The sequence below is a fragment of the Macrobrachium nipponense genome, chromosome 4 (assembly GCF_015104395.2).
Source record: "Macrobrachium nipponense isolate FS-2020 chromosome 4, ASM1510439v2, whole genome shotgun sequence".
In the NCBI taxonomy this organism is placed as follows: Eukaryota; Metazoa; Arthropoda; class Malacostraca; order Decapoda; family Palaemonidae; genus Macrobrachium; species Macrobrachium nipponense.
Genome location: NC_061100.1, coordinates 76,718,513 through 76,740,126, shown reverse-complemented (window position 1 = coordinate 76,740,126; position 21,614 = coordinate 76,718,513). Strand labels below are relative to the sequence as shown.

Below are 21,614 nucleotides of genomic sequence, written 5' to 3'. Positions count from 1 at the left end.
CAAAAACTCGAGAGAAAAATAACGAAATGGACAAGAAAATCAAGAAATAGAAAAAAAAATGAAAAGAACGCTGAAATAAAAGAAATAATGAAAACATGGTAATCACAAACGTCAGAAGAATATACAAAAACAAAAAGAAATAAACAAGAACACCAAGAAGTAAAGATAAGAATGAAAAAAACGATGAAATGAGATAAAAGAGAGATGAATGAAAGGCGGCAATCATAAACGCAGAGGAAGAAACGAGACTTAATAATCGTCTCCCGGGCGATACCTCAGAATTAATCCCTTCGAATTAAGAAAGGTTTTGAGCGGGAAAGTAGTGGGCGGATGAGTGGCGGGTCATCTTGACGCCGCCCACCCACGCGCAAAGACCATCTTCCTGGTTGGACATGACTGGTGGTCTTGGGAGGGACCATGAGTTATGACCACGTTTTCGATATTATGCTTTGGGAAGGAGATTCTCTCTCTCTGCCGCGTGGGGTGGTCGCCTCCCTCGCCCCCCAAACGCTGATGGGAAACTAATCATTCGGGGAGAGAGAGAGAGAGAGAGAGAGAGAGAGAGAGAGAGAGAGAGAGAGAGAGAGAGAATTCAAAGTTATAAAGAGAAGGAGCTATTAAAAGAAAACCGATCATTTAAAATTCTCCATTTGGAAAGAGCTAGATAGATATACAGACAGATAGATAAACTGAGAGAGAGAGAGAGAGAGAGAGAGAGAGAGAGAGAGAGAGAGAGAGAGAGAGAGAGAGAGAGCTTACATGGAAAATAAATCAATTAAAAATGCCCAAATGGAAACCGCGATGAAGAACGAGAGATATTATTTATGAGAGAACAATCAATTAAAAACTTCCTGTTGGGCAGACGTCTGCGCTCTCAGATATAATGAGGACTCGCAGGCGGCCTGTAATGAGAGTCGTGGTCATTGTTCGACCAAACATACAGGCAATATCTGTCTCTGCCTTATGTTAAATCTGCCCTCGCGCCGGGTCACGGATGTTATCGAATGTTTCGCTCCAAGAATGATTCAGTATTCTTCTTATTCTTTTATCCGCGTCTATTTGTTTTCTAAATTTTATTTCTTCTCCAAGTTTTGATTTTTCGTATTTATTCTGCAGTCGCCTGCTAGCCAAGTTAAAGGTACACTTAGACTGAATGTTTAAGTATTTTTTTGTTCTTTTCCTTATTCTTAGATGAAACATACAGATCTTTAGTGGTTATAAAGTTTTCTTGCCTCGTTTCTTATACCTATTTAATTTGTTATTTAATTCCACTTTTGATACCGTAGTTGTAGTTCCCTTTTCACTACATAACAACTCTTCCCGCTCACCCAGACCTCTGACTGTACTTAACGTTCCATCACAAAACAAGCTGAAAAATACTCTTAATATACTGGAAGGTACAAACAAGACGAAAATAATAATAATATAATAATAATAATAATAATAATAAATAATAATAATAAAATATGTATGACAAGCCATTTTTCTGCGTCAAGTAGCGACCAAGATCCTATGACAAAAATCTCCAATAAATCGAGTGTGGTCTGAGCAAATCTCTCTCTCTCTCTCTCTCTCTCTCTCTCTCTCTCTCTCTCTCTCTCTCTCTCTCTCTCTCCAAAAACATTTAAAATAAAAAGATTAAGCATCATAATTTGTTTCAAGTAACAGTTATATTTATATGCAAACCACATTTATTTTGCAGCTCAAATCCTGTAATTTTTCACCTTATTCTAAAAACAATATTAATGTGACAACCTTATATAATAATTCATCACGAGTTATAAAATCCGATAATAATTACATCACGATCGTAAATGCCTGTTTACTATTATGGGAATCTCTCTCTCTCTCTCTCTCTCTCTCTCTCTCTCTCTCTCTCTCTCTCTGTCCGCTTCCAGCCTCTCATCCGGGCTCCCTCACGTGGCCGGAGGTAACTTGTTTCCCTCAAGATGTCGACCTGTCACAAACAATATGTACAACACTCTACGGACTTGCCTTTCCATGTTTCAGTTACTTTTTTTTTTTTTTTTTTTTTTTTATTTTTTTTTTTTTTTTTTTTTTTATCTATTTTTTATTGTTTTTTATCCTAACGATAGCCTACAACGTTTGTTGGCGCATTTTAATATCCATTGATAATGTGAAATCACCACAAAGTAGAATATTAACAGAAAATATGTAATATTAACCCAAGACACAAGCGCGTCCATCAATACACTTTTCCAAACTAGTCGACAGTGATTACAGGAAAATACACAAACAATTGATTGCTTGCTCAACTAATGTTCTGTAGATTCATTCTCAAGCAATGTAAAAGGGAAATGAGTTTTGAAAAGACTGGTCAAATTTACCGTGAAGAAGAAGAAGAAGAAGAAGAAGAAGGAGGAGGAGGAGAAGAAGTAGCAGTAAGGAACAGTTTCGACACAGCGACACGTCAATAAAACTGGCCATCTCTTTGCCACGGACACTTGCCCTTCTCCGGCTTCCTTTTCAAGATATTCCGCCTTTTTGGTCTTTGATGGGGATCATACCTTAGTTCTCGTTTGCTGCCTTTTTTTTTTCTGTCAGGATTTATTGCTATTTTCTGGTGTTGGTTTTTTATACTTCGGACTTTTGTTATTTTCTGTCTCTGACATTTCATTCCTGCCTTTCATGACTGCCTTTCTCTTGTATCATAATCCGCAGCCACCTTCAGTTCCTGGCATCAAACTTGTCACCAAGTCCTCTCTCTGTTTTCGTTATCTTCTATTTTCCGATTCTTTTACTCTGGCGTGACACCGTCACGTCTCTCTCTCTCTCTCGACTTCGTAGCTTCGAATTTCGAACCGGAATAAGACACGAAGTTGTCAAATGACAATCTTGGGTCGTAGCTAAAAGAAAGAGAGAGAGAGAGAGAGAGAGAGAGAGAGAGAGAGAGAGAGAGAGAGAGAGAGACGTTAGCGTTCTTTCAAGGTGTATACCATCACAGCGAGAGGCCCTCGTCGAGGTAATCCTCATTTTCTGTCATTCTGCCTGTGTCTCTTTTCACCGCCATTACCTCGACTTCCATACCTGTCAAGTCCAGCCAGTAGCGTCGCTTCCTTCTCTTGTCTCGGAAGAGGTAAATCCAATTAACCTGAGAAGTTGAAACTCCACTCAGTGACCCGGAATAATCTCTCTCTCTCTCTCTCTCTCTCTCTCTCTCTCTCTCTCTCTCTTCAATTAATTTATTGCTTTTGTGTTTTCTGCGTTTGTCATTAAGTCAACATCATCTTTCATGTTTGTCTTTCAGTCTGTTTTGAACAGAATCTTTCCTTATTTTATGGATCTTATTTTATTGAAAGTCTAACTTTTATGGGGGCTGGTTACATCTCTCTCTCTCTCTCTCTCTCTCTCTCTCTCTCTCTCTCTCTCTCTCTCTCTCCGCTATTCATAAGATATTCACTCTATCGTTCTACCTGGTACTTTATAACGAACTGCTATCATCTACGCTCACAACCGATCTTGTGCACCTGGTTTTCAGTTTGCGGTTTCCGGTTGTAGAGAGAGAGAGAGAGAGAGAGAGAGAGAGAGAGAGAGAGAGAGAGAGAGAGAGCTAGTCAGTGCTCCATGAAGAATTTTATTAAAAACGAGAAGGGCTCCCAGCAAGGGTGAAACCACTCATTCTCTCTGTCTATGTCTCTCTCTGTCTCTGTCTCTGTCTCTGTCTCTCTCTCTCTCTCCCTCTCTCTCTCTCTGCATCACAATGATCATAAACAAAATTTATAAAACTAACCAGAGTAAGAGAGGACCCAAGTAACGAGAAAAATAATAATCATCAAAGGATGCCAAAGGGTTTCCGTCAAAGACCACAGCAACGGTCAGTTTACAAACGACTTTTACATTTGGACCAACTTTAAACCTCTTTCGATAGATGAAAGGTGGCGGCAAGACAGGTAGTATAATTGACTGGAATTGCAATGTTCATTGAAATGAAACCACGTTTATTTATGTAACTGTGCCAGGATCCACGTAACAGATACTGACGATGTTGGCAGCCGTGATAGCAAAATTATAAATGACTATATTTTATTATGTGCCATTTCATACCGTCTGTCTCAGATTAACCGTCAATGCTCACAATTCATGAATATATCATACACATTGAAGGCTAATCTCTGAGACAGTATAGGAATGACACATTGCAATTTCTAAAATAATGATACTGGGGCACTCATGTTTAGTTTACATTTTGCCACTGAGGATACATAATCTCTCTCTCTCTCTCTCTCTCTCTCTCTCTCTCAGATGCCGTCTCTATCCGTCTGCGGAATATCCCCCTCTATCAGCGCTAACCGCACCACATGGCGAACCGGATCTAAGTGGAAATTGATCGGCAACCACCAAGAGGTTTTGTCAAAGAAAATGGGAAGATGATGACGACAAATTCAATTAGTCAGGTGATCGAAAATGGGCCCCTTGACGAGGGGGGACTTCAGTAAAATAATGAAGACAGTAATGAACCTCGACATTGGCCGGTAATTTCGATCCTACACGTGCGGACTTGGGCCTCTTCATTTATGGAGGCAAAGAAATTCTCGGAATAATACGAGGAAGATTAACTCTAGAGTACAGATATAGCTGGATAAAATACTGATAAAATAAAGTGTGATACGACGCGTAATACATCAAAGTCTTTGTATCGCATGATTAAGTGTGTGTATGAGTGTGTGTGTGTGTGTGTGAGAGAGAGAGAGAGAGAGAGAGAGAGAGCGAGAGAGAGAGAGAGAGACATAAAATCAATCATATTTTGACTTTTGAATAGGGTCCCCAACCCAATAGCCCCAACCGGAGTGGTGGTCGCCTCGGCCCATAATCTCCCTGGCCCTGTCAGCGCCACCTCAGACACTGCGATGATTGGGAGAGAGAGAGAGAGAGAGAGAGAGAGAGAGAGAGAGAGAGAGAGAGAATATTTCTACTGCCTATTTGATTTCAAACGAATTGTGTTCCCCCGTCGTGCCATACATTAGGGGAAAGACAAAAGAGCATCAAAGTCAATCTCTCTTTAAAACATGGAAGAATGCGGTGGATGCTTTTTACTGAAAATTATACCCAAAATCTCTCTCTCTCTCTCTCTCTCTCTCTCCGTCTCCTCATCTCTCTCTCTCTCTCTCTTCTCTCTCTAATGACATTCACGAGGAATATAGTGCATTCAAGAAAGCAATGAATCACGAGCTGAATTCAGCATCTCACATTTCCTAGATTTGGATCCTCCTCGGAAAGGAGGCCATAGAGTCGACAGAGAAGCTAAAAACACGTCACAGTTTAATGGCAGACGTTTTTATCGGTAAATGAGTTCAGATCAACCGTAAACGAGCTTATTTTACGAGTTGGATCTACTCACACTTCAATCACAAACATGTCTGTGTCTATCTATTTATATTGTAGATATACTATGTTTATATATATATATATATATATATAGATATATTATATATATATATATATATATATATATATATATCATTCGAGCTACAAATGTCCTTTAATAATCTAATTCGCTCTACCTCAGAATTGATAGATTTTCATATATATCTATATATATATATATATATATATATATATATATATATATATATATATAATATAAATATAAATATATATATATAGATATATATATATATGATATATATATATATATATATATCATTCGAGGCTACAAATGTCCTTTAATATCTAATTCGCTCTACCTCAGAATTGATAGATTTTCATATAGTTACCGAGGGGGAATTTTTTAGTTGATAATAATTTCGTCCCCCCATGGGATCGAACCACCGTCCAGTTTGGACGGGGAACGAAATCAGGAACGGACAGTGATAGCAGATTCGGTAGCGTCACTGTCCGTTCCTGATTTCGTTCCCCGTCCAACTGGACGGTGGTTCGATCCCATGGGGGGGAGGGGGGGACGAAATTATTATCAACTAAAAAAAAATTCCCCCTCGGTACATATATGAAAATATATCAATTCCGAGGTAGAGCGAATTAGATATTAAAGGAACAATATATAGATATATAATAAATGTGTGTGTGTGTGTGTGTGTGTGTGTGTGTGTGTGTAGTTTTATTTCTGTGAAATTGCAATTCATGTCATATATAACTACCTTTCATCTATCGAAAGAGGTTTAAAGTTAGCCTAAATGTAAAAGTCGTTTGTAAACTGACAGTTGCTGTGGTCTTTGACGAAAAACCTTTGACATCCTTTGGCGATTAATATTTTTCCACGTTACTTGTGGTCGCTCTTACTCTGATTAGTTTCATTATTTTGTTTACGATCATTGTGATGCAGATATATATATATATATATATATATATATATAATATAGTAGAATTGGGAGAATGAGAGTAGTTGCATGCGCTGAAAATGTAGGTTAACAAGAGAAGAGAACTATAATTAATTAAAAGCAAGCAAGATTTAGAGGACATAGGATAATGGGTAAATAAGTAAATAAGAAATGGTTTGAACAAAACATGTGGCTAAAACTCATTCTGAAGAATTTGTTTCCAAAATCTGTAACATGAGGAGAATAAAGAGGGGAGGAAGATGAGGTGGCAAATGAAGAAGGGGAGGAAGGAAAGTAGGAAGAAGAGCGGAGGGAAATAAATGAGAATAGAGAGGAGAAGGGCCAAGGGGAAAAAGAGGAAGAATTGCATGGCAAGAAAAGTGGGAGACGAGAGAAGAGGAAAATAAGAAAACTAGTGAAGTAAAAAAGAAAAAAGACCAAGAAAGAAAAGGAATAAACGAACAAATGAGGTGAAAAGTCTAGGAAGCCGAAGAGAGCAGAGAAAAGGGAAAAATGTGGAGAAACAGAAATGGAATAAAATCTTACAATTATAAACAAAAGAAAACAAAAAGGAAGTCGATTAAAATAAATCTGGACTACTCTAAAACTGATCGCATTTCTCTTCACACGATTTGTAGAGATAAGCGTTGCTCAGCGATTTATCTTCTTCTCATTTTATCAAGTGGCTCCGAATAAAATAGGGGATGGTGATTTATTTTATATGTGCAGGCCTAGTACGTGCGTTCGACTCAAGAATCACACACACAATATATATATATATATATAGATATATATATAATATATATATATATATATATATATATAGTATATATATATTCCAAAAAGTCAGTTCAGTTTCTTGTATTGATAATATGATGGAAAATGATATTAAAGGAACTGTTTTTAAACGATATAGGTAGACTAACGCTTTCATGATACCACTGGGCCGTCTAATCAACGCACGTTTGGGGCAGGATAGTTCTCGGATGGGTGACCTCCAAGAAATTTTCGGAAGCCATCCCACTGGTTCATAAGACCTCCCTGAATTTATGTTTGGAAATATTCCAAGTAATATTGTCTAAAACCAGAAAGTAACTCTTAAAAAAAATAACAAAATATATATATATATATATATATATAGATATATATACATAAATAATTTAGTAGCAATATCAGTACTACTACTACTACTACTACTACTAGTAGTAGTAGTAGTAGTAGTAGTAGTCAAACGATGTTGGCCACGGTGGGGTGTAGGCGAGTGTGTTGGGGCAGACCAACATTACCATAACAATAACCACCGATAAAGCCACTTCAGTGGAGCAGTTGTGGGGGGGGGGTGGGGGGGGGGGTGGGGGGGGGGGGGGGGGGGGGGGGGGGGGGACCACCGAGCACCAAGAACAGGGGGTGGGGGAGGGGAGGGAGTCAGTGTGATGCGAGTGTGGGGTCAGTTTTGGTTGTGAGCGTGGGGTCACCTAGGGGTAAGGGAGGAGGCCGAATTTACAGAGATATAAGGGTTATAGTATGAGGGTGAAAAACACCGAGAGAAGAGAGAGAGAGAGAGAGAAGAGAGAGAGAGATCCAGATTACCTAATAGGCAGAATTTCTAAGATAACTTTATTCTCACTGTTTGTAACAGTGGTCCTTCAAACATTTTTTGGCCCATGCACCATTGTCACCATGTGCCAGAATGTCATTCTCATCCCCCACCCCCTTTTTCAAAATTAGGTATCTCAAAAGGTGCATTCCAAATAATATGCAACAATATACTAGCACAAACACAAGCTAGAGAGAAAGCCCAGCGTGACCTTTCATCAGAGTGGACCGATGCGCACAGCGTTTTGTGTGGTCCTAGTGGCAGTTGGAGCCTGCCAATTTGTGGTCACATTTCCCCCCCATGAAACTATTACTCGCTGAGGATGTTGGACAACTGGAACTTCGAGAGTTCAAGCGAAGATGTCACCCATTATTATTTCCCTAAAACAGTTCGCCTTTTGATCTATGATTGCTTATTCATGTTTTTTTTTCTGATAACTGACCCTTTCTTGCTGTATTTCCGTGACAATTCTCTTTCTTCTTTCAAATGAGCACCACATTCTTTGGAAGCTTAAATTTCAAGTTAATGGCCCCCAAGAGTTTGTTCCATACGAGTATGGTTCGTCTTCTGAATAGCAATAATACTACTCATATGTAAGTGTCGTCAATATTTCGAATATTCTTTTACTATAATTATTCCTTACAACCGATAAGAGGAGGTCAAGGTACAACTATGATAATGCTGATAAGCCCCGATAACAAGCCTTCAAAGGAGAGGAAAGTAATCAGTTTCGTTCAATGAGTTCTGTCATCGAATGAAACTCTCATAAATTCATTAATATTGATACTTCAGAATGATGTATTACGGTATGTCTGTGAATAATGTCAATTGATTTGATATAAAAACTTCACATTATACACCAGTAGAATTCCGTAACAATTAACGACAAGTGCTCCATAAACAGTGAAACTACCTATTACAAGGACTTTGTTGTATTATTATTCAATTTATTTACATCCATTATGTACCCCTTCTTGCAACCGCATTTCACGTAGTAAATCGTCCCGGGACAAAACCTTTCACTATTTATTTCCTTCTTGTTACAGGAAAGGGAGAACAGCAGCAGTACCCAAGGTACACTATTTCAGTCAAGGTACTCATGACCAAGGTCAGAGGGGCCAGTTAGTCGAGAAGTCCCTTGGGATAACAATGGCGTGATATTCCAAATCGGCTCTGGTTAGAGACCGGTAAAATCAGCTGTAGATCTGTCAGTGAATTGCTCAATAACCGTAAACAAAATATGAACGACATTTTCTCACTTTTCAGTTTTCTAGAACAGAAAACCACTGGATGGCTTTTTGTCTGTCCGTCCGCACTTTTTCTGTCCGCCCCTAGATCTTAGGAACTACTGCGGCTAGAGGGCTGCAAATTGGTATTTTGATATCACATCCATCCTCAATTCATCAAACACAAGTTAGCTATGACCGTGCGTCTGGAACCGCTATACAATGCCAACAGCACAAGCCCCACCATCAGACCGTGGCTAAGAGTTTCATATGCCACGGCTGAGAGTTGCATAGGCCGTTGGCAGGGAACTTTATACAGAATTATATGCTGTACAGAAAACTCGTCTTTCTTCTGCGCAGTTTCTACTTGCTACTTTGTGATCTCCGATCGGAGTCGTCGTGTGGTCAGTTCTATAAGTCACAGGAATCAGTTAAGATTGAACGGGAGAGAAAACGAAGCATCTTCAGTTCATCACACTGACAACATATCTTTCGATTTGCTGGTTCATTTCATGCTCTGTATTCTACTATAGAATATAAAACCAAAATCCATTTATTATTCATTCCCACCGGATGAAAGTTCTAAAAACATATGTTATCATTTTTTCTGCCCTTCCCAGTCTGTGTGGGAAAGCAGTTTACCTTCACCCTCAAGATACTTTACATGATATTATCGTGTTGCCTTTTTGCACAGGATGAGCCGAGATCAGTAAGTCAGAAAAACGCTCTGAAGGAGAGAAAGATGCAGTACAAGAAGAAGAAGAAGAAGAAGAAGAAGAAGCAGAAGAAAAAGAGGAGGCGAGAAGGAAGAGAAGAAGCATAACACACGTGCGGGATGGATCATGATGAAGTTAGGACCATAAGTATCAAAAGCACGATAATGAATAGACTCGGAAGGTAAACCACTATGATCAAGCACGCAATACCGATGGAGATAGAAGAGGTTTTTCATACTGACGCTAACTGGCCAACTCACGATACTCGACACAACGTTATTACAAATCTCCGCAAAGGATGGATACCCCAACGCATCACTGCCCAGGAGAGGGAGTTGAATAAAAAAAATAAAAAGCAGGAAAATGAAAACAGCCACTAGCACACCGATACCTAGTTACGAGGTCAGCGATGCAGTTCATAATGGATGTACCCCTGGGCATCTTCACTTCGGGAAATAAGATGCCAGAGATGTCAGTCAGGCCAACAATAGCCCTTACTCCCCTCCCACACTCACAAATACACACAATTACACACACTCACACACACACATCCACACACAAACTCCGCCCTCATCTGTCTTCATCCGTTAGGCTTTATGCATGCGAGCAAATTATAATGTTTCGTTGAGTCGAGAAGCCTATGATTGTGAGCTTATTGCCCGGCCCCTACTGAAACTACCCTTCCCACCCTTCATCCTCCTGGAGCCAGTGTCCACCCTCCCAAACCCCCAACACTTCTTTCTTTTCGCAATGTTGATTAAGACATGAGCCGGAGGGGGGGAGGGTGCAATAGCGCTGCAACAGAGACGTCTGTAGTGATACATAATCAGCTGGATGCGCCATTGCAATGAAGCGTCAATGTCTGCCTGAAGATTCACACATGATTCTTCCCAATCGGTTCCACCTGCACTGCTGAATAGCCTTGCGAGCTGTTTCCTGCAGCGGGTCTTCATTCTTATCCAATCTGACTTACATGTCCCCATAAAGTGGGTACGTGTCTTCCTGAATGAATTGAACTGAATATAGAATCTAGGTTAAAAGCCAAGACTGAAACGGAACTTGACAGTTATTAGGAGAGGGTGGAAAGCAAGATGCAGAAAGAGAATACGAAAGGAGGTACAGTAAATGGGACGAAAGGGGTTGCAGCTAGGGGCCGAAGGCACGCTGCAAAGAACCTTAAGTAATACCTACAAAGCACCGCACGAGGTGCATTGAAGGCAGTACCCCGCTATGGGGATATCTTCCTGAAGCGCACATGTTTTCTGAAGTAGTTACAAAACTTCCGTTGATGGAAAGAGTATGAAGAGTCTCAATCGTGCTTCTGATGTAGATGTCAATGGTCCTCCTGAGTAGGTAAATACATTTTCATCCAATGTAACAACGCGGTCAAAGCAGATAGAAGTTTCATCAAAATATAAGACCGACGCCCAAACATTCACCTCGGTTGCATTTAATGAACGACACTGGCAACGATCAAAATTTTTTCGATCGCTTTTTGTTTTTATTTGGATCATAATGCCCGGTAAAAAAGGATGCTAACGAACGTGACCTATTTTTCGCATGAGGACGTTCTTGCAGTCGCAATTCATTCGCGAAGATAAGCCTCGTTAGTCGGCGAGCGCGAAAGGGCAGCCTTATTATGTGTTCATTTGGGCTCTTCTTATAAAGTGCATCTGCCAAGAGCACCGCACTAATTACCTGCAGAGGAATGCTCCCAGGTAATTTATAGCTCATTGCAATGGAGAATGATCGCTCTCTTTCTCTTTCTATCTCTCTTTTTCTCCTTTCCCGCCCACACACAGCTCTTTCTTTTGTTTTACAATCTCACAAACAAACACGCATGAAAGCTCATTCTACTTAGCAGATGTCAAGTACAATCAATCGCCATCATTTGTTCACACAACAGAAATGTAGTTTTTCCTCTCTTTTTAATGAAAGACGATGCTTGTATCATAAGAGCCAAACGGTTTTACGAATGGCATACAAAAGTTATTTCTTTACCATCGAGACATTCCACGTTGTCAATTTGACAATAAAGTCTGTTAAGAAAAATTGAGAGGAAATTCCCGTTGGTAGCGGTCAGAAAATGCTGAAAATGATTCAAGTGTAAAAGACGAACTAAACTTACGTCGTCACAAAGAAAAACAATATAAAACAAAACTCGGGAACGCCCACCAACGCAAGAGCTAACAACAGGAAATCTGTCTCGCTACAACTCTGGCCTTTGAAGTAATGAATACCTGGCCACTGCTACTGAGGTCATATTTGTTTGGTCAACTTCGCCATCATCAAAATCTGGGTAAGTCGACCCATCCATCCCTCTCAACTGCCGTCGTCCTTTTGGGCCAGATGACGATAGCCTTATACAGCTCCGTCAACAATCGTGGTCTTCCTCCGGTGGCAGTCTCAGTCTCCTTCTTCAACTAAACACCCTCTGTCAGCTTCGCGTGGTGCCACCGTAGGAGGTAGTGCCAACAATACACTATAGGACTATAGGCATTATAGCGTCCCCTCGGCCTATATCTGCATCTCATTTCATTCCTTTTACTGTTCCTCCGTCCATATTCTCTTTCTTTCATCTTACTCATTTACACTCAATTTCTGCTTCAACGCTGAATGACCTCAGAAGTCCCAGATCTTGGCCTTTGGCCTAAATCTTATATCCTTGTCTTCTTGTCTTATCTTTACGAGGTGTCCTCAAACTGCGTCAGTCTGGTCACTTTAGTCATCTACAGGTGGGACTCCAAGTCATCTCTTTCTTCTCTTCTCTTTCCTTTCCTGTTGGCCTCTTTAACTTCATACACTTCGGTTAGTATCACGATATAACTCAGCCAGTAAGTCACGTTACACAAACGGATATTAATAAGTTACTAAGCAAATGGTATTCTAGGTCTTCTTCAGCTGCCTACACAATTCTTTGAAGCAGCTGGGTAGTCTTTGCTTTTCTAGATACTTTGTGCAATCTACTCCATTATTAATAATAATAATAATAATAATAATAATAATAATAATAATAATAATAATATGGAGGAGGAGGAAGAGGAGAGAAAGAAAAGTAGAACAAGAATGAGCTTCTCAACCAAAACAATAATATTACAAGTTAAATTTCAACCCCCTCGTCTTCCCTTCTCTCTATCGTGTGCTCTCTCTCTCTCTCTCCCCCTTATTATTCCCCCAAGTCACTTCCCTCTTTGTATCTCTCCAAGACTCCCTCCGCTGCTCCCTGTATATATCCCCCCCCCCCCCCCAACCTCTCTCCCTTCCTTCAACCACAACTTTTCTCTGCAGCCGGGAGGGTCAAATATCGCTACTTTATTATTTGATAAGTCTCTACACGATGGAAAATATGGAAACGGGACGATTTGATTGATTGAAGAGGGGTACGCATAGAATGGGGGAAGAGAGAGAGAGAGAGAGAGAGAGAGAGAGAGAGAGAGAGAGAGAGAGAGCTTTGGAAATCGCTTTTCAAAATTTTCATTGTTGGACGTTCAGACTCGCTGGTGACAGGCCAACAGAAGCTCAGACACAAAACGAGCAACAGGGGAGAGAGAGAGAGAGAGAGAGAGAGGAGAGAGAGAGAGAGAGAAAGGGGGTGGGGGCAGGGGGTGGACTTTGCTTCAGTAGGCACGCTCAAGGCAAGGTTTCCGGGAGGTTTTTCGATAATCAAAATGTCAATTTGGAGCGTCTTACAAAACCCCCTAGGGCCTCCTGCTCTCTCTCTCTCTCTCTCTCTCTCTCTCTCTCTCTCTTTCCAAGGCGTTACGAAAGTGGTGAAAGGGTAAGGTTAAGAGAATGTGATAAATGGAAAATGACATTGACTATTAACGGTAACTATAACTTGGAAAACAGACGACAACACTAATAGGCATAGGATATACTTCTAGACATGCCAGAGAGAGAGAGAGAGAGAGAGAGAGAGAGAGAGAGAGAGAGAGAGCCACACGGCAAATGCAAAAATAATAAACGACAACCACGGCCCTCCACCACTTATGGTTATGTCTTGTAAAGGTCACCACAAAACTAGTGAATTTTTTACAACCTCTCATTCGATGATTGTTTAGGGCAGCTTTCAGTAAAGGCGCATCTGATGTTCACAGCGATGTAGGTGAATAAATGCCCTTGATAAATATAAAGCGGAATCTCTTTCGAATCTTTCCATAAGTAACTTATGATTCAGCTTTCTACAAGGTATACTTTCTGAAAATAAATGGAAAATTGCTTGCGTACCATGTTGTCCACGAGTAGAATTTTCTTTTTCGTGCTAATATTTCTGTTTGCTGAATACGCTGCCCTTAATTAAATTTGGAATATCTTTGACACAAGAAATATAGAGTTACAAATATAGAAATACCAGAATTTAGCCGAACGTTTCTAGCTGTCGATACAATTCTGATCACAGCAAATTACATTCTTATTCTCTTTCTTACGAATAAGCATAAAACGGTTGCTTAGTTATAGGTAAAAGAGATGATTTTACGGAAAAAAACATGATGAGGATTATACCCCACGAACAATCATTGTAGAGATCCGAAGATAACAGAATTCTAAAAAAAAAAAAAAAAAAAAAAAAAAAAAAAAAAGGTACACCTTTCCCTCGCAGTTCAATTGAGTTTCAATTTTTTTATTTTTTTTTTACGAAGCACACGATAGACAACAAAGTCCCATCAAGAACCGAGATGACCTGGCACAAAGAATGACGTAAACACACGAGCAACTTTTTCCCTTCCACCTTTGGGCCGACGCCTGGTGAAATAAGAAGACGCCTCTCGACGTGGCGTTGGTTTTTGTTGTAGTGCGCGCGAAGACTCAGTCAAATGGGCTTTAAATTACAATTCTGCCAGTTAGAATGATGAAGATGTCATTCTCCTGGCAAGAGTGACCGGGAACCTCAGGCAGCCATGGGAATCTTGAAGTCATCAGGGAATTCGTCCTTGGTTTTAGCGTTAATAATGCAGCTGACCGAGGGTTTATCCGTACTGTGCCATTATCTCTGATATCTTGCACAGCAGAACAAAAATTGAGTGGTTCCTAAGAAGCATATGTGGAAGCTTTAGTTGAATGTAAGAGAATGACCAATTAGGTGATGCAATATATATCAACAAGGGGGAAGGTCATCCAAAGCTTGAAATTATGAACTTACTCTTATTAAGAGTATTGTACAATCCGTCTCACCGACATTAATGGACACATATTTGTAACCATCAAAAATTAATTCTAAATGACTCCCAGACTTCACTACTCTGCGCGAGTCGTTAGCAGGTAATTGAATGCACATATCAGGTACAAAAAAAAAGAAAAAACAGAAAGAAAGAAAAAAAGACAAAATGCGCACGGGCTCATTCACTAGCTAATTACAAACATTACATTCACCCAAGTGGGTCAAGACGGTTCTAACCCGCTAGTCCCTGTACGGGTGGAAGTCTGGTCACGCTGACACGCGAGGAAGATCCCTAAAGAGGCTGCGATCTAGTGCAAATAACGCCCCCGGCTGCGACTGTCACTGAAGCACTCCCTGATTATCGCTTGAAGGATGAGGAACGGATTGAGGTATTGGAGAGAGAGAGAGAGAGAGAGAGGAAGTTTCTGTTACACACATATTATGGTACGTATATATATACACATATACAGTACACAAACACCAAACACACACATATATATATATATATATATACATATATATATATATATATATATATATATATATATATATATATATATATACATAAGCAATGGTAATTGTTGAGAGAGAGAGAGAGAGAGAGAGAGAGAGAGAGAGAGAGCTGAAATCAATCTTTATGGAATTCAAAAATGCTAAAAAATATTAAGTTCATTAATTACCAAAATGTCTTCTGTTATGCTGTAATTTCAACGCTATCTTAAACTGAAATAATTTGCAGGACTGAACTGCCTTCACTTCCTAACCAAATATAAAAGTTTCACATTCCGAATTTTTGAGTAAAATTTGAATAGTTTTGAATAGGTGAACAAACCCCCCTCCTCCAACAAATAAAATAATAAATAAATAAACAGGATAGGTAAGGTTACCTGCATTGATATTTTGATATCTACTACATCTAATCCCGACTTATTTAATAATAATAATAATATACTATACTACTACTACTACTACTACTACTACTACTAATAATAATAATAATAATAATAATAGTAATAAAATACGATTATAAATAAACGCGCTAGTATATCACTGAACTTCACATTACAATCCCTTACAAACGAGAGAGAGAGAGAGAGAGAGAGAGACTATTGTGGCTTTGGGGGGGAGGGGGGCTGCCAAAAGAGGCACTGCAGCATCAGCAGTAGCATTTTAGACGTTAAAGAGACGGAGGAGGAGAGGAGAGGAGGATAGGAGGATTAGAGAGATGAGGAACAGGATCAAAAGGACTTGGAAAGGGCAGGATCTTGGATCGAGGAGGATCAAAAAAGACACAAGGATGGAGGTGGAGAGAGGAAGTGATCCTTTATCTCTCTCTCTCTCATCTCTCTCTCTCTCTCTCTCTCTCTCTCTAAAGAAGAATATGAATTTTTCTACACACACACACACTCTATAGATATATATATATATATATATATATATATATATATATATATATATATATAATATATATATATATATATATAGAGAGAGAGAGAGAGAGAGAGAGAGAGAGAGAGAGAGAGAGAAACGTGTAAAGCAGGCAGTTTTTTCATCTTCGAATACCTGTTCGTCTCACTGCCCTTGCCTCATCACTCAAATGTGTTCAATCAGGTCTCACTAATTGCCATTGATTTTTCATGAGTATCAATCATAGTAGATTCTCTTGTGAAAATATCTGGTCTCTGCCTCTCTCTCTCTCTCTCCCACGCTCTTCCCACAATTAGAGAAGTGGCTCCCACAAAGCTATTATGCCGCGCTCAAAGACTCTCTCTCTTCTCTCTCTCTCTCTCTCTCTCTCTATCCTCTTAATTATTCGCCGGCGCAGGTGTGGCCAATGTTGATTCTTTGTAAACATAAGACCACGGTCTTCATACCTCTTCTGTTCCCTCTATCACTCCTCCACCCTTCCTCCGCTCCTCCACCCTCCTCCCCCTCTCATATCCATTTACTTCCTCCCCATCCTCCCCCCCCTCCCCGATTCCGGAGATACCTAACCCATCCCTCGACTTCAATACAAGGCACGAAACAAACGCACATACCTCTGGATGCTGCTGTCATTTGCATCACTTGTTTTTTCTACTTTTATCAATTGGTTTTTGTTTCCCTGTTTTGGCCGACTCTCTCTCTCATTATATATATATATATACATATATATATATATATATATATATATACATACATATATATATATATATATATATAATATAATATATATATATATATATATATATAAGTGAATAGTGGAAATGTACTCACGTGTTCAATAAGTGCATATTTATATCACCGAAGCAATGAAAGAGGCATCAGTGATCATGGGTATAGCAAAGGCAAAGAGAACAGCTAATACAATACCCTATCATTGCCAATCCCAAGACGAGCTCTCAGCGGCATTTGACCAGAAATCCCCCAAAGCAATTCACGCGAGGTTGACATGCCGAAATCGGGCACTATGTCACCGATCGCCGAGTTTGTGTGGCACCAGACACGTTTCGCCCTGTCGTGTTCGTCTCCTGATGTTAAGACGTCTCGAAGCACAGGTGGGGACACTTGGCTTTTCTCTTTTTCTTCTGCGATACTTTGACTCACTCTCTCACCAGTATGTTAATAAGCAGATGCACCTCTCTCTCTCTCTCTCTCTCTCTCTCTCTCTCTCTCTCCCCTTTCTCTTTTTCTCTCTCTCTAGACTTCTTTCTTTCACAGAGCCATTCTATAACAGATGTCTCAGAAATCTATTTCATTTGTCTGTCATTTGATACCTGGCCCATGAAATCTCTCTCTCTCTCTCTCTCTCTCTCTCTCTCTCTCTCTCTCTCTCTCTCTCTCTCTCTCTTCCCAAGGCTTACCATGACCGATGTCGCACAAAGTGAAATTTCGGCCATCATTGGTACACATTCCTTCACTTGATAATGTATATGGATAATTACACTACATTGTATGAGGTAAATAAGAAAAAGTGAGATTCATAATTTGAAATAAAAATGACTGCCTAAAAAAGGCACAATAAATTAATATCCTAATAAGATAGGTAGTTCTTGAGATAAAATAATAAAAACATTGTCTAACAAGTAATAAAAAAATAAAAACATTGTCTAAAAAGTAATAAAAAAAGGACTAACGAACTAAAAGACTTAACTGAAAGGGTTCAAAGACAATTATTACTAAAATTAAGTCAAAGGCAAAGGACTAAATATCAGTCTGAGCAGTATTTATCAGTCACTCAGAACGTATATGATTACCACGCGAATTTATAATAGTACTTGGATATGTTTCTCAATAAATAAATGGATCAAAATCCTATTAATCTGATCCACAAATCGTCTTATTTTAGGACTTGATCAAAATGAATTGGGAATAACAACCACTTTAAAGTTCTAAAAAACGTGAACATGGAAGCATATTCGAAATGATGATGAAATCACGTCACCCACTATTAGATAATAAATGGACGCTTGGGTGATATTAATCACCAATATATTTATAACATGACCACTTGTGGCTCTGACTGAGGAAAATTATAAAACAACAAAATCCCGCTCAAAGGATTCAAATTGAACTTCTTAAGATTATGCAAAGTAAGAATAAATCAGAAATACGAAATAAATAAGAAATCCTAACGTGAACCATGAAGAGAATCCGAACATGAAGACATAAATAGAACTCCTGCTATGACATAACTACACAGATGAGCACTGAACTTGGATGATCCTGTGGAACTCAAGAAGAAAACGACGTTGGGAGTAGACCTCTCTGCGCGCCTTCGTACACGAGTGAATAATTATCGTATAAAAAGAAGAATTATCGCATAAGACGGAATCATTCGCCGGAGAGAACAAGCGTTATCGGCCCAGGCGCTCGTCGTTCGGGAAAGATGGTCCGAGGATAAAAGAAGATAGAAAGAAAAGAGTGAAGATAAAGGTGAGAGGAACGAAGGAGAAGGGTATTAAAGTGTCAAGCCAACGTGCACTTATTGTCGCCATGTTTGTTTATTGTGGGGTCCCTGCTTTCTCCCTCGCCTCTCTCTGGAAATCATTAATACGTCCCGATCGGTCTCTTAGGGCGTCCAGTGAATGTCCTCGAATGAAAACCATCAAGTTTATTTTCTTCATCAAAATAACTCCTTGTTGGCTCTGTACTTTCCAACGCGATTAGGCTCCTTGGAGTTTCGAGGCTGGTGACATCCGGCAATTATCTAGGCACGGGCGTGACACGGCGGGTGGCGTCGTACGCTCCGGGTCACATGCTGTGACCAAACCTGGGCTACGCCTAATAAAAATCTCCTGTAAGAAATCTGAGAACATTTATAGGTCCTAGTGAAGAGATTCGGAACTAGTTACGACCTACGCGTTGCGTCAATCCAAAGATTATGTCTAGATAGAAATGAGAAAAATAATAAGGACATAAATTTGAGAAAGGACTGAAGCATCTCTACTGTCTCAATACAACATGCCGTCTTTCTAGCGGTTGAGACTTGCTTTACGCTACCGACACAGGTGTCTGTTTGTCTGTCTGTCTGTCTGTCTTTTGCTACACAATGTCACTAAATCCCATCTGTGGAAAATGGGCGACGGCATGTCTGTCACCTGTACAGACGATTAACCACTACATTTGGGATGCTCTTCGGACAATATCTACCACAGATCCCTTTGACAGCGGATAATTGTCTCCCTAATTAGCATTCCCCACCTACTGATACATTTACTAGAGCGATTCCCAGTGGCCGTCTGACCGAGGAAATTAAAACTACGTAACACTTAACGAAAAGGCATAGAAATGCCTCACGCGCATTCACCGAGTTAAACTTTGCTCAGAATGTTTTAACACAAACTCGTCCCAAAAAATATAAAAGTATATACTGAGATCAACTGAGCTAACTATTTACCTAATGTAATTGGAAATTATAATCATAACCTAAATAAGGATCGGAATATCGGTTATGACAACACTGATAATAAGTTAGAGAATAATCGAAAACCTTCATCTTACTTTAATCGATACTGGGTCTTTAAAGACCACAGCCCATCTTACGGACTTCAGTTTAACGATTTAGAGAGAGAGAGAGAGAGAGAGAGAGAGAGAGAGAGAGAGAGAGAATATCAATGGGAAAATGCTAAAATACGTGCTGGTATAATGCTCGCTTAGTCCAACAACTAAAACCTCTTTCTATCTTCGTACCTCGGGACTCCAAGCAGCGGAGCCAAGCAGAGGGAAGTCAGCGACCACCTGCCGAGACCTTCGCCCTTGCTCAGGCTCCTGCTTACATCCCTCACCTCTGCTGATTCCCTGGATAGTATTTTATAAGCGAGCATTTAACCAGCAGTCTTCCCAGACTCCTTCATCACGGCAGAAGAAGAAGAAGAATGCAACATGATACAGCCGAGCCCAGATCCATCAACTTTCGCATCTCTTTAGTAGTCGGAGAGCAGAAGGCAAGTGGTTGGCAAGCAGTTGGACTGTATTAGGTCATAAGCAGGCAAGCAGCAGTAAGCAGTTGGTATGAGTAAGTGATCTGTAGATATGGAGTATTTAATTAGTAAACAAGTTGTAGGTATGGAGAAGGCATTGGGTACAGGTCATTCAAGCAATGGTATGCGTCACAGAAAGTGATAAGGCGTATACGAGGAACTGCGGGAACAGAAAAGAACCAATGAAGAAGTAGGTGAAAAATATTTTTAGTTGACCAGCAATTAAGTCTTAAATATGGAACAAGTAGTAACTGGCAAGGCTTACAAAATAGAAAATGCAGGATGCATCGTACGAAAAATCGATTTTCAGGTAACTCTAAATCCTTCACGTGATATTCCATATACTATATCTATGTAATATTGCTTCCAAAATGAACAATGAATCTTCTTTTTCACTGTGACATTATCCTGTCTGCATTTATAGGGGATTTAAAACGCCTATAAGGATATATACGTGCATACGCTAAACAAAACAGCAAAAAATATCAGTCATTTTGTTGTCATCTTGTAGACTGTGTAGATATTTTTTGTTGATCTATAAAATGAACTCTTACAATCTTTATGTGCAAAACAAATTTAATAAAACATTGAATTAAAGAGGCATGTGTACCTTCACCCCAGAAAGATATATATGATTTTACTTAGTGGTAATTATACACGTCGTATTGACAGCATAGTTATTACTTTGAGGACGAGGTCTGCGTAGTGGATATTTCCTCAAGATCTGTTTCTATAGAACATGATAATGTCGGCACGCGAACACCCTATTGTACTTAGCAAATTTTTGTTTAACCCTTTCAGTATGAATACAAACAGAATAACAATTATATTTAAAAGTAAAAAGTAAAAAAAAAATAGAAGTTAAAAAAAGCAACAGCGAAAGAAATAAAAGAATCCTTATATTCCAAAAGTCAACTAAGTCAACCAGAAGCTTTTTCTTAATTAGTGAGAACAATGCAATAAATAATTAGGTCTTCGACGTTTGTACAAATCTGTTTCGGGTATGACAGCAATTACACTTCACGAAAGAAGCGGTCTTAGGGAATCGTTCAATCATTACGTAATAAAATTCTAAAAGTTTGTACTTACTAACCGACGGAAGCCTCTCCAATGAACCTTCATGACTCATAACGTGTATGACAATTTTCTCAATAACCCA

The 21,614-nt window shown here is 39.5% G+C and overlaps 1 protein-coding gene across 2 annotated transcripts in view; it reads right to left on the bottom strand.

Moving 5' to 3' along the window:
• Positions 1–21,614, bottom strand: part of LOC135210951 (nuclear receptor subfamily 2 group F member 1-A-like) — a 296,770-nt gene that overhangs the window by 78,520 nt on the left and 196,636 nt on the right. The window lies entirely within an intron of this gene.